At 42.9% G+C, this 13,768-nt stretch overlaps 1 long non-coding RNA gene across 1 annotated transcript; it reads left to right on the top strand.

Moving 5' to 3' along the window:
- Positions 1-1,635: 1,635 nt before the first annotated feature.
- On the top strand, positions 1,636-7,023 carry LOC141006504 (uncharacterized). The gene is made up of 3 exons (XR_012179923.1): positions 1,636-1,842; positions 1,924-1,977; positions 6,685-7,023. It is a non-coding gene; the product is annotated as an uncharacterized lncRNA (long non-coding RNA).
- Positions 7,024-13,768: the final 6,745 nt, after the last annotated feature.

The raw sequence follows: 13,768 nt of genomic DNA, 5'->3' as shown, positions 1-13,768 counted from the left end.
AGGGATGTACCTCCGGAAAGAGCTCTGGAGACATGTCCGGAGATGCCCCTGCAAGCCAGAAGATGAAGATGAAGATTTGGAAAAAGAACCTGGGAGGACCAAAGTACTGGGTTTGGCTGTTGCTCAAGAGTCTGCATCTTGTCACCAGATCTCAGCTGGAGTTTGGAAGCTCCTTAATGCAATGAAGCAGGATGAGGTTGCCTCAGATGTGAGAAATGACCTGTCTATTATTCAGTTTGCCCAGTCACTCTTCAACAGACATGGACAAGACCCTACGAAGTACGAATACATGCGACAGAAGCTTCATGAAGTGGGGCGTTTGTTGTTATGTTTGCGCACAGACTTCTCAGTACATAACCTGGAGGAGGCTGTTAAACCTGCTAACTTCCAAAGGGTTGTGCAAGCTGTAAAGAAAGTTTCCGGTTTTGATGAAGAAAAACACCTATATGGAACACCAAGCCTTGCATTGAAATTGGGGCATACATTGCACAAAATTTGTGACATTATCCATTGTAGGGCCCTCATGGCAGAAAACGAAGAACTGAGCAAGTCCACTGACACATTTAAGAAGTTGTACTCCTCCAAGTGGTCTGAGATGGTGTCTCACAGTGCCTTGAACACACTCAGTGATGCAAAGTACAACAAGCCATCAACTTTACCCTTCACTGAAGATGTTCGCATTCTTCACCAGTACCTTGAGAAATCTGCAGAAAGTGCCTTTTGCAACTTGAAGGAGAATGCCACGACTCAGAACTATGCTCAACTGGCAAAAGTTACACTTGCACAAATCATTGTGTTCAATCGAAGACGAGCTGGGGAAGTTTCAAAAATGCGCCTGAAAAGTTTCCATGAAAGAGACAACACAAAGCTCCATGAAGATGTTGCCATGGGTTTGTCAAAGACTGAACAGAAGCTCTGCAACTATTTCAGCCGAATCGAAATCATGGGGAAAAGGGGCAGAAAGGTTGCAGTTCTGCTCACACCAAGGATGGTGGATTCTCTCTCACTACTGACCAGTCAAAGGACTGAGTGTTGTGTTTGTGCCACAAATATCTTCCTGTTTGCAAGACCTAAATCAATGACCCATTACAGAGGGCAGGACTGTTTGCGTGTTCATGCAAGCCAGTGTGGAGCAAAGCACCCTGAGCATCTCAGGTCGACGCAACTTAGGAAACATGTTGCAACACTCTCTCAGGTCCTTAATTTGAAAAACAATGAACTTGATCAGGTCGCACATTTCTTGGGACATGACATCCGTGTTCACCGGGACTTCTACAGATTACCAGTTCCCACAACACAGCTGGCCAAGATTTCTAAACTGCTTTTATCAATGGAGAAAGGACATCTTTCCAGCATGCAGGGGAAATCCTTGGATGACATTGAAATTGAAGGTTTGGGCAGAAATTAGCACTTATTGATATTTTCTGAGTGTTTTTTCACTAAGTTGCTAAGTAAGTCTTGTCAACACATGATACCGATCAATCAAGATTGTCAGGTTAACAATGGCCACAAAGTTGGCATGTTACACCATGGTGCCAGTCACAGAACTGTGGCATTGAATGATACTTCTATATATATATATATATATCTTTTAAAACATTTTGAATGTCATTAAGTCCAGTTTTGCTTTGTTTGTAGTTTAATTAGTTTTGTGCTATTCATAAGACTTTTACTAACACCATCCCCTAGGTGAAATCGCAGTAAGCGACACTGAGGCCAAGGACAGTGACAATGAATCCGATGACAATGGCACAGCATTCACAGAGTGTGACACTAGTGAGGCTGTGGATGCTGCAACAGACTCTACAGCTACGGAGCAGGTCCATGATGCTGAAGATTTGGGTAAGTTACTTCTTCAGTTACTTCTACAGTTGTTTTTGATCAAATATTTTTTCCATAAAAAAACTTTTATGTGTATTGCAGAAGCAGTGTCATCAGTGACCTCCGCAGTGAATGAGACTGCCCCTCTCCCTGAAAGTAAGTTTGATTAACGCATCTTTACACATATAAAAAGACATTGAAACAAGCTATAAAATCCAAAAAAGGCAATACAAAAAGACAAACTATGTTTAAGTATCCATCATCTGGTATTTATATCTGTTTCAGATGTTGAAGGGGTCTTAAAACCACATTTTTGAGAAATAATATGCAATATTCACTTCTATTTAGCCCTATTGGAGTACCCAATTTAGCTCTTGCGAGAAAAAAATGCCATCTTGAGTCCTCTAGATGCCGAGAGCTGAGAGGGGGGAGAAGGAGGGGGGCAGGAGTGTTGCAGGATGAGGGGAGCGGCATTTCACAATCTCCACACAGCAACACAGCATCCATAGTAACAAACTTCCACACTGTGACTGACCAGTGTTTCCTCCAGGATTTTTTTAAAGAGTGGCGGCGAGGGTGGTGTGATCGACGGGGGGGGGGTTGGTTCATGCTGTAAGCGGGGGCATTTTCATTTCGGTGTCCAATCCTCCGCGGCCGCCTCGCGCCCTGCATCGATCGTTTCGGCGTTTGGTCTATGTTGTGCAGGAGCCGCGTGTGGCAGCTTTTATTTTGCCGTGGCAGTGCGCCACGATCAATTACATGTAGAGGAAATCCTGCTGACGACTGTATATAAAATAAAATATATACTGTACTGTGCTATAGTCTAATATATAATGACAACCTGACACTCGGCTCAACGGGTGAGGAGAACATCTGTAGGCAGAGACGCTCAGAGAGAAAGTCAACAGCAGCGGATCAGCTGATCTCTCCCTCCGGTCAAACTCTCTGTTCTGATCCAGATCCACTGGACTTTCAAAGTAAAGCTGACGCAGCTGTAAATGAGTTAAAATAGTGAAACAGTGGCGCTGTTATAGCCAGTTTTATGATTAAACTCTGAACAAGCATAAGTTACCATGGAGATCTAGCCGGGTTAAAAGAGAGCCACCTTTGTAGTACAGGAGAGCCTGGCTTTAGACTCAACATACCTCGCTAACCCACTAAACTGGCTTCACAGTACAGGCCTCGGTCTCTCAGCCCATGACTCTTCCTAGATGTGTTTGTGTTGACCGCAGTGAAGTTAGTTTTAAGTTGGATATTTGACAGACATTCGCTCCTTTTCAATACATTAATTAGGGATGTCCCGATCAGATTTTTTTGCCTCCGAGTCATTTGATTTTGAGTATCTGCCGAACCCGAGTCCCGATCCGATACTTTGGCAATGCAGTAAAGCTTTTAATGTAGAGGAGCAGAGCATCGCCGGAGGAAAATGCATCCGCTGTCGAACAGTAACCACATTTTGCCCAATGGTTGTTCTATTCAAAGTAATGAGCAACATTAGCACCTCCATTGATCTCTGACCGCCCTGCCCCCTACAGTAGCCTACTTTACACAGCAGTTCAGCTTGGGACAGAAAAAAACAGTTCTCTCTCTCTCCTCTCTGTCACTCACTTAGTTCACAGTTTTCAGTTCACAATTGTTTTGCAAAGTTCTAAAAGTAAAAATGAGTAAAAATCCTCTCTGAATTGTGGAACTGATAAGAATCATTACTTGTAGGAACGTTGAAACTTCTGTAGGCTGTGCATAATTGTTTCTCCCTCCGCTTAGAAAAAACCTCAGGCGTCTTTACGCTATCAGATATTATTATAGGCCAGGGGTGGGCAATTATTTTTTCCAGAGGGCCACACTGACTCGGATAAAGTGAGTGAAGGGCCACACAATTCGAAATCGAATTGAAATATTAAATATTTATTGCTGAAAATATATTAAACTACATATATTTGGTGGACATATTTCTTTACAATAGGCTATTTGACAGAACACAGTCGATGTAATTGCATTTTCAACTTATATCCAGCACAGATCACTGAAGAAACATGTACAATCTCATAAAATGCTGTTTGCTAAATTTAAGTGTTTGGGAAGTTATGATTAGGTGCCGTGATGGGGCTTTATAACTGTCAGCTGTGAGTTATGCTTTAGGCAAGGCAAGGCAATTTTATTTGTATAGCCCGTTTTTCACAAACAGTTTGTCTCAAAGGGCTTCACATGACATCATAACAACATCCTCTGTCCTTAGACCCTCACATCGACTGAGGAAAAACTCCATAGAAAACCCTTTTAACAGGGAAAAATCGGAGAAACCTCAGGGTGAGCAACAGAGGAGGACAGTTTATGAAATGTGCATAAAGTTAATGAGGGCAGCAGTTGTAATTTACACTTTAATTGCACAATTCACAGCCCCCTTTTGATCATTTAGCGTAATTCTTCTGGCTGAATTGCTTCTGTAGAACCACCGACTTCATGGCCTCTTCCAGAGTTTTTGACTGAAGAAAGAACACATTTTCCATGCACTATATCAAATCAAATCAAATCAACTTTATTTATATGGCACTTTTCATACGTTGCAGTAACACAAAGTGCCTCACAGAGGATACATACACACACACGCACATACCTAGACATATGGACAAACATACGTACCCACACACATACACTATCTGTCGCAAAGGAGACATGGCTGGGCAGCGAACTCCGAGGTGAGGAAGAAGCTACCTTTGGGGGCCACACACACCGAGAGGAATCATGGTCCATGACTGCAGGGGCGCTGACACAGGGACCCCCCCAGCCCAGGCAGACAGGAGGCTCCACACCAAGGTGTAGAGCTCTCTAGCCACCCGGGCCAGGGCCTTCCACGGGACAGCACCCCTGTCGGTGGACCAGAATCAACTCCCAGCGTGGTAGGCCCCCAGGAGGAAACACTGGAAAATCGAGGGGCTAAAATAGTAAAATAAGATAAAAGGTATAGAAGCTAAAACTGAGGAAACAAAACAATAGAATGTGTAAAATAGACCATAAGTAATGACTAAAACACTGAAATAAAACATTGAAGTAAAACAATAAAATAATAAAACAGGATAAACTAAACTAAAAATTAATATAAAATAGAATAATAATAAAAAAAATTATAAAGAGTTAAATGAGTCAGTTAAAAGCCTGATTAAAAAGATGGGTCTTGAGCCTCTTTTTAAAAACATCAACATTCTCTGCAGCCCTGAGGTTCTCCGGGAGGCTGTTCCACAATCGGGGGCCATAATAACTGAATGCCGCCTCCCCGTGTGTTCTAGTTCTAACTTGTGTATTTTGACTCTTCTATTTTTCTTAAATTATTTTATTATTTTAAATATGAAAAGTAAATAAACCATTTTCAAACTGCTAATTCCTTTTGACCAGGAAAAAGAAAAAAGTTTACATTTAAATGAATTAAAATTCAATTATTATTCCAATTCAAATAATCATTCATTTTCACTTGGTATATTTGTATTGCCCTTTACAGTAACATAACCTGTGTAGCTGTCAGGTCACCTCAAGTTTCTGCCTGCTTCTCTGTGACATATCACCAGATCATAATATTGCTGCTGTGTTTTAAACATCACTGTTTCAGATTGAGAGGTCTAATGTGGAGTTATAGAGTTGGGTGGAGGTGTGTGGGCACATCTATGCTTTCTGTCACGCTCCCTCATTTCATTAGCTCCCCACCTCACTTGACCGCAGCTATGCTAGCTGAAGTAACAGCATAGGCTACTATAGAAACTTACTAACCCAGCAACACCTTTTTATATTTTAACATTTCACATTGCATTTACATGTTTTATAACTAACAGTAAAGCGGAATAAAGCAAGTAGTGCCCCATAGAAAGGACCAACCAGTAGCTGACCGACGTTAGCAGCCTGTTCCTCTCCTCAGTGGAGGAGCTGCCGCTGTCAGAGACGCAGATGGCACGGGAAAGTAACCATAACCGATGGTTTCGATATATTTTCGATTATTTGCCTAGCTGTTACTCACCAGGACTTCCTTGGTTGTATTCTGATGACAGACGTTTTTTGGTACACCGTTAAATGCTTTTCAGTCTGTGTTGTTGTGGCTCGCACCGGCACTCGCCTCCCTCCATCCCCCCCACCCTTCCCACCAACACCGTTACACGCACGCACGTCACACACACAGACACAGACCCAGACACACGCCGGGTGAACGAAAACTTTTCTGAAAACAGATAGGTGTAAACATGTTTTTTTTAAACAGAGAAGATGAAATGTCCGTTTTTGGAAATACCCGGCAATGTGTAAAGATCAATGGGACGCAGTGCAGCTCTTATTAATTTTGCTCACCTGCTCTATTTTTTCTCTTAGGCGGGAGGCAAAAATTCTTGGGCGCTGCGCCTAAGCCGTATAATGGCAGGGAAAACCCTGACTGTAATTCTTGCAGTATGCAATATCCAAATTTAAATATCTAAACCATGTTATTGAGTTATGAATGTTGAAAATATTGGAAAACACAAACCTTTTTTTGGAGCTACATGTCCTGAACACTGTTTTCCATTTTCTGATATAGTGTTTAATTAATGCTCAGTAGTGTTGCAATTTTGACTGGTGTGTGTTTGATCTGAAAACATTGTTTGATTTTGAGCACAGATGAAACTGTTTTGAGGCGTTTGGCAAATATTAAGATTCATCAAAGTTGGACAAATTTTGTTCGTGATATTAAATCAGGTCTCAACTGAAAATTGAGTATTCAAGAATGCTCATCACAGAAACAAGTAAACAGGAATCTGTTCATTAGTTGAACTTTGTTTTTGATTGATCCAACCAGCCAAGACATTGTTTTGTATGTGTAATGTTTTTTCTTTTACTTTGTATATCTTCTAGGACAAGATGCTGGTCAAGACCATGAGTCCAGAAGAGTGCCAAAGAAAGTGTGGTCTAAGGCTGAGGTTGCTGCAGTAATGCGGCATTTCAGAGGTCACATTTGCAAAGGAAAACTGGCCACCAAAAATGAATGCAGTCATTGCAAACTGGTAGAAGGCCCTGCATTAGCACAAAGAACAGTGCAAAATATAAGGGACTTTGTCAGAAACAGAGGAATAGCTACAAAGAGACAGTCACAGAAAGAGAAGCTATAGGGTTCCACAGGGTTCAGTGATGTTTTGGTTATGTTGATGCCCTAATATATTCAATAATGCCACCTGTTCAACATGGGTCGTTATAAGTCAGAATAAATATAAATATTCTTGCAGTATAGCTCAGTTCAGTTCAGTTCAGTTTATTTATTTTTTATTTTTGGGGGGGTGGGTGGGGGGGAGTTATGGCTCTTGTGTGACAGGCTGCTGGTTGCCTGTGGGTTGGATTTTTGTTGACGAAGTGACTGACTATGGGTGAGGTTTGTTTTTGTTTGTTTTATTGTATTTCTATTGTGTTTATGCTCTAGATTAAGTTCTCTGACACTTTATAGTGATGTTTATTTCACTATTTGATATGTTAAATTAAATACATGGTCAGTATTACCATGTAAGAGCAGTTTATTGATAATAAAATGACTGTTCTGTTAATGTTGTGTGCTGTCAGGTTTGTGTATTTATGTTAATGAGGAGTCATTTAAATTGTGACATCATTGCCCTTTAAAGACCTAATAATGTTTATTATGACCTTATAAGCCACATATTTGTGTTGTCTGCATAAACCACAATACTATCAGGGTGGTGTGTATGGAGTTGTGTAGGTTGTATCTGAACTCTGAAGTGAATTTTTTTCAGATTTTTTGCAGTGCTTTAGTTTAACTCCCAAGCCTCTAGGACCTCGGGAAAGGGTAGTCCAGCTAAAGCACCACCGGACGGGTTTCGAGAAAATGTCTATCTAAACCATATAAACCCGTATGTGTGTGTGTGTGTGTGTGTGTGTGGTGAGCCGGGGGAGGGAGGCTCCAAGATTTTGTGCCCATGGGCCTCTGCATTACTACAGTAATCTATGCCTGCACACCATTGTTGTCCATTGTCCATCATTGTTTACACTGTTTTTCAACATCTTCTCAGGCTCTCTCTCTCCGACTCAGACAGATCCATTCTCATCTCTCCACTCTTTGTGCAGCTTAATTGATCCGACTGCCTTCGCTCGGGCCGTTGATTAATTGCATTCTCTGACTGTGTTTCAGGTTTGAGATGAAACAGAACGAGAGGAGCACGAGTGAGGGCGTTTTGATGAAGAATAGTCTGAAAAACAGTGCAGGGAGACAATGGAGAAACTTAGTGTAGTAAATGGAGTTCAGGAACTCCATTATGAGTGTGATTACAGCTCTGTATGATAAAATGTCTCAGAATGGAACCAGCAGTGTCAGGTAGCTTGTGTTCTTTTCTAACTTTGTGTAGAGTGTTGATGCCACTCAACACTCAGGAGAACGAGCAGTGTGACAAAAATACCTGATTAAAAATAAGCTCATCAAAGTGGGATTGAAATCAAGTTTGATTGAGTAAACATCGATATCACTTTGTCAATCAGCATTTGAAAACACACACATGCACATACACACACACACACACACTTTCTTACTTCCAGGTGCAAACTTTTAAAGGTGACATATTATGCTCATTTCTGCTTGTTGACATGGTTCCTTGATGTCTAAATGGAATGATAGTAACATGCTTTGGTCGAAAAAACCGAAGGATTGAGCACAGCAGGGGTGTTTACACGCCAGTTTCACAGCCCTGCTCTAAGCAGCCGGTTTGAGTGCCTTTCCCTTTAAAGCTAATGAGCTACTGTGTGCGCCGCCCACCTCTTCCTGCCGGGCGGAAGACGTGAGGACAGCATCGCGTGACCATGGCAACGAGCTATACACATTTGCGAAGCAACTTTTCTGTGTCCATGCCTGCATATAACCGATAGTAGCACAGCAGACATGTAGCAGTTAACCCCTGTCTCCCGCTCCAAAACAAAGTAGTGATTGCTTTACTGCAGGTAACATGCAGGTCACTGTCCTTTAGCACAACATGCTAATGAATTAACGTAGCTCACCATCCGCGAACAACCGAGACATTTCACCCCGTCTCCTCTGCGTGTTCACGGCGGAACAGTAGCTCACCGTCCGCTAACAACCGAGACATTTCACCCCGTCTCCTCTGCGTGTTCACGGCGGAACAGTAGCTCACCGTCCGCTAACAACCGAGACATTTCACCCCGTCTCCTCTGCGTGTTCACGGCGGAACAGCAGCTCACCGTCCGCGAACAACTGAGATGATTTCATACAATCTCCTCTGCTTGTTCACGGCGGAACAGTTGCTCACCGTCCGCTAACAACCGAGACATTTCACCCCTCTCCACTGCTTGTTCACGGCCGAGCAGTGATTCACCGGCCGGTTAGAAGCGATAAAATCTCAATATCCTAATTCATTTTCTCAATTCACTGTCATGTTTTAAAAGAGTGCTGATATGACAAATTAACGTTTGGTAACATTAACATTATCGTGAATACTACGGCCAGTAAGCCCAACGTTGATAACTTCACGTTAGTTCAGCCTCATATTTACATCGACGGTTAGCGTTAGCGTTAGCGTTAGCGTTAGCTCATGTGCTAAACGGCCAAAGTAACACAAACTACACTGTTTTTTAAATACTTACAGTTCCATCGTTGACAGTGGGTATGGATCCATCTTTTAAGAGACAATCTCGTTGCCAGTCCAGCGTCCAGTCCTGACCCTGGTTGCTGAAGCAGTCCGGCGTGAAGTGACTGGCACAGACCATAACGCTTTTGCTCACTGAAGCTGGGACCTGATAAATAAAATGTAGTAGCTTCGCTCTGATATCCTCTTTGGTAGGGAGGCGATGTAGCGAAACAGGAGGATCCGTGCATCCAACGACAGAGCAGCAGTGCTCGGCTGTCATGTTGTACATGGTAGTGGTCAGGCTGTCGCGTACAAGTTAAGCGAGAACGAGAAAATGGCGGATCCTCGTTCAGGTAGCTGGCGAAGTGTGGGAGGAGATAGCCAGCGCCAGGGCTGGAGTATGCAAAAGACCGGATTGTGACGTCACAATCAGGTCGAAATCCAAACGGCTCGTTTAGAGACCCAATCCCTGACTCATTGATTTAGTTGTCGAAAAATCATGCTTAAGGGTTGGGGAGGCACTCCGGATACGCAAATATACATACTAAAGCAAGGAAAAAGTGAGTTTTGCATAATATGTCCCCTTTAAGTCTAATCCTTCACACAGTCTTTGAAGAAGTGAGAACCAGATAAAATGTCCTCATTTTCCAAAAAATTAAAAAAAAAAGGTTGTCTAATGTCGACTTTTAAACTGACTGTTTTGAATATATTGAAATATTGGAAAGTCTATTCTGCCCTCGCAGCTTCCCTGGCAGCTATGAAGATAGCTAACTCTGCTATCGACAATACATGGAAGTAGTTCTCCTACATGAACTTTACTATTGCTCTTGGTTGCCGATGGTCAACGGACAGTCAAAACTGAAATAAGGGATGGTGCCCATTAGCTCAGTTGGTAGAGCAGCATCTATGTGCGGAGGCTCTGCCGTCGCTGCAGAAGCCCCAGGTTCGAGTCCAGCCTGGGCCCTTTGCTGCATGTCAACCCCCCCTCTCTCACCCTGTTTCCTGTCATCTCTCTGAAGCTGTCCTATCAATAAAGCCATGAAAAGGCCAAAAAAAACTGAAATAAAGGAATATACTTGCATCATAAATGCATACAAACATCCCCATAATCCAAACAAAGCAATTAATTTAATTTACACATTCTTAATAATCAAATCGGTCTACATGTTAGTAGGTCAGTTGAACAGGCCAATCTAGCACTGAATAGCTAACAAGCTGGTGGGCTAACTTCAAAGTCATTTTAGGCAAATCTTGGAGTGCTGAGAGAGCTTTGGAACCTGCATAGGTAGGTTTTACCTATCAGGAGAGAGTAGGCCTGTCCAAATCAGTGTGCTCCTTGTTGAAACAGTGGCCACGACTCAGAGAAAAAAAATGGACTCTTGTACCGAGTGATTCAGGATGTTCACACAGTTATGCAAGTTGTATGTGGTGAAGAAAACTGGAATTACACCCCATCACCCCAGGGGAACCCACAGTGTCTTCTTTTCCCCCTGAATAGAACAACATTGACCTGAACACCTGTCAGAACTTGTGTATGCATATAATGTCACACCATACTCGACCACGGGCGACTCGTCCTACAACCTGCTGTTTGGAGTCCGTCCAAACCTCCCAGTTGATGCCCTAGTTAGGTCATGAGCAAGTGAGGGATGATTAGCCTGACTAGTTGATCACACACCAAGAGAGGCTCCAAGATGCACATGCAAGAGCAAGGGAGTGTGCTGAGGCTGCAGAAAGAGTGTGTCCGCCTGTCGAGGTGGGATAGCTGGTGTACAAGGAAGGAATAAGATCCAGGATGCATGGGCAGCTACTGTGTACAAGGTTGTTGATGTCCAAGGGACCATGGAGCCCCTGTAGGGACAGTCGACAAAACTGGTACATAGTACAAGCTCCGGCCATGTGTGGGGCCTGTACCAGTGCCGAGGGGACCTCCCCGTGCAGCCTCTCCTGTTAGTGAAGTTACCTTGGGTCTGGAGTCAGAGACTGAGGTTGTGGATCCAGATTTTGTCTTGGGGGAGGAAATCAGGTACCCCCCAAGCTTAACAGACGGCGAGTCTGGAGCCTGATCATTTGGACCTCAGGCCCGATGAGCCAGGAAGCCATCCAGATAAGTGACATAGGCGGAACCATTGCCCTGCCCTCATCCCACATCAGAGAGCGTCAGCAGGAGAGGAACTGGAGTTGGGATCTGTACCTGCTCCAAGGAAGAGAAAAGAGAGAAAGGTCAGGGTAGATGCACCTATTCCCCCTCAACGCAAAAGTCAGAGAGAGGCAGCAGGGGAACACAAGAACCCATTCAACCTACCTAGGTCAGTGTGCAATGCTTGGACCCTTAGCCCAGACATATTCTCTCAGATATTAGCAGGGATGGTCCTTAAACCTTAAAGGATTGATAGATGAATAAGAAGTCACTGAGGACGTTGACTTGCAGCAGGGGAAAATGTAGCCAGGTTAACTACAGTCTGTTAACAGATTTTTTTAAGTTCATAATATGATAAGCTTGAGGCATTATTACTGTAAAAGTTGCTTTTCTTGCTTAGGTGACACTCACTTTAAGAGCAGTGCACGGAGTTCCCATGAGACTGTAGACACGCGAAAGTGAAAGTAACAACTGCAAAATGTTGGAACACAGAGGTGTTTATCTTTGTCTATGTAGAAGAAAATATCCCGGTAAACATTAGGGAAATACAAAAATAGTCAAAAGCATCAGCAGATGAGGTGATGTTTAAGTTTGCTGAGCAAGGTTAATGAGTGATGATTTTGTATTCTTGCTGATATCTGTAGGTAGTTAAAATGTGTTATCTCTCCACCATGCGGAGGGAAAGACTGAACAGCGGGGCAGCATAAGTGGAGACACCACACTTGTGGGTGAAAATCCAAGTATATGGTGCAGTATGCTAACTGTTTCATTGAAATGTGTTTATTTTGTATACTTTTGCCTAATTTAGAGGGGAGATTTGCCGTGTTGAGTTTCAGGTGTGTGTTTCTTTGCGTGCAGGCTACACACTGGAGTGAAAGTGAGTTTATTATTTTCTGACAAACTCTGTTTTGGACTCTATTTTTACTGTATGATTTGCATTATTTTGTTCATAAATGCACAGTACATTTCCACAGACGTAATGCACTTTGCTGTAGTTACTGAGGTAACTGAATAATTTTGTGGCTTAGGAAATGTATATATTTGGACTTTATTTTTGTTGAGCCACTACTGTTGTCTATAGTATTTAGCCCTTTGTCTGTTAAGTAGTTGGACTAACTGTATCAAATACAGAAAGCAGTGCCAGCCCTGACCAATTTGGTGCCCTAGGCAAGATTTTAGCTGGCGCCCCCTCGCATCGCAGTCAATTTCACAATCAATTTTCATACATTCACACAGAAACTGCATGTATGTATTCAAGATTTTATTTCTTTTAAGTCAAAAATATCACACCAAATAAAAACTTAAGAAACAAGTGATAAATTAAAAATACAATATAAATAAGGCATTGCACAAACATATTAAAGAATATTGTTACTCTGCTGTGCTGAGGTAGAGGGGACAGGAGCACCTGATGCTGTGTCACTGGGGGTGGTGGTGAAATATTCTAAAAGTGCATCTGAAGAGAGAAGAGAAGTATATGTGACCACTGGATTTTACATTTTAATAAAAAAACAGATGCTTGGTGTGTGCTATATATAAGACTAATATAGACTAATAATGAAAATACAATGAGATTCATTCCATGGATGACAGCGCCCTTAGCATTCGCCTATACTGCCTATGCCCAGGGCCGGCCCTGACAGAAAGGCAAGATATATAGACAGGGTATGTTAATGTTAATAATAAATATAAACTTAGTTGACTTACCTTTCAACAATAAATCTTGTAAACAGCATAAAGTAACATTGGAAGTGGAGCTAAAACCGACCTGTTTTGACCTCCTCTCAGCTCGTACTAAAGGGTTGCACAATTAAGCACAAACGACTGTCAAAAAGAGACAGCGGTTCTGCTTCACCACAGCAAAGTAATTAGTTTACTATAAAGTCACATTGGACAGATTATAAAATGGCAAAACAAATTATCAGGGCTAAAGGTAATACAAAATGGAGGACCCAAGCGCAGACACACAGGAACACACACACACACACACAGGAGGCAGTCAGAGTTGGGGGAGACCAGTAGGTTGGGGTAAGGGGCAGTGGCCGATCAGGAGGCCTGCGGCGAAGGCAGAAACCTTCTGGGGGCCGTAGGTGAAGGCTGGAACCCTCTGGAGGCCGGCGGCGACGTCAAAGGCGAGAACCCTCTGGAGGCCGTCGGCAGCGAAGGCAAAGGCTGGAACCCACTGGAGGCCGACGGCAAAGGCAAAGGCTGGAACCCTCTG

Source organism: Pagrus major, chromosome 12 (genome assembly GCF_040436345.1).
Source record: "Pagrus major chromosome 12, Pma_NU_1.0".
Taxonomy (NCBI): Eukaryota; Metazoa; Chordata; class Actinopteri; order Spariformes; family Sparidae; genus Pagrus; species Pagrus major.
This window is presented reverse-complemented; position numbering and strand designations above follow the sequence as displayed.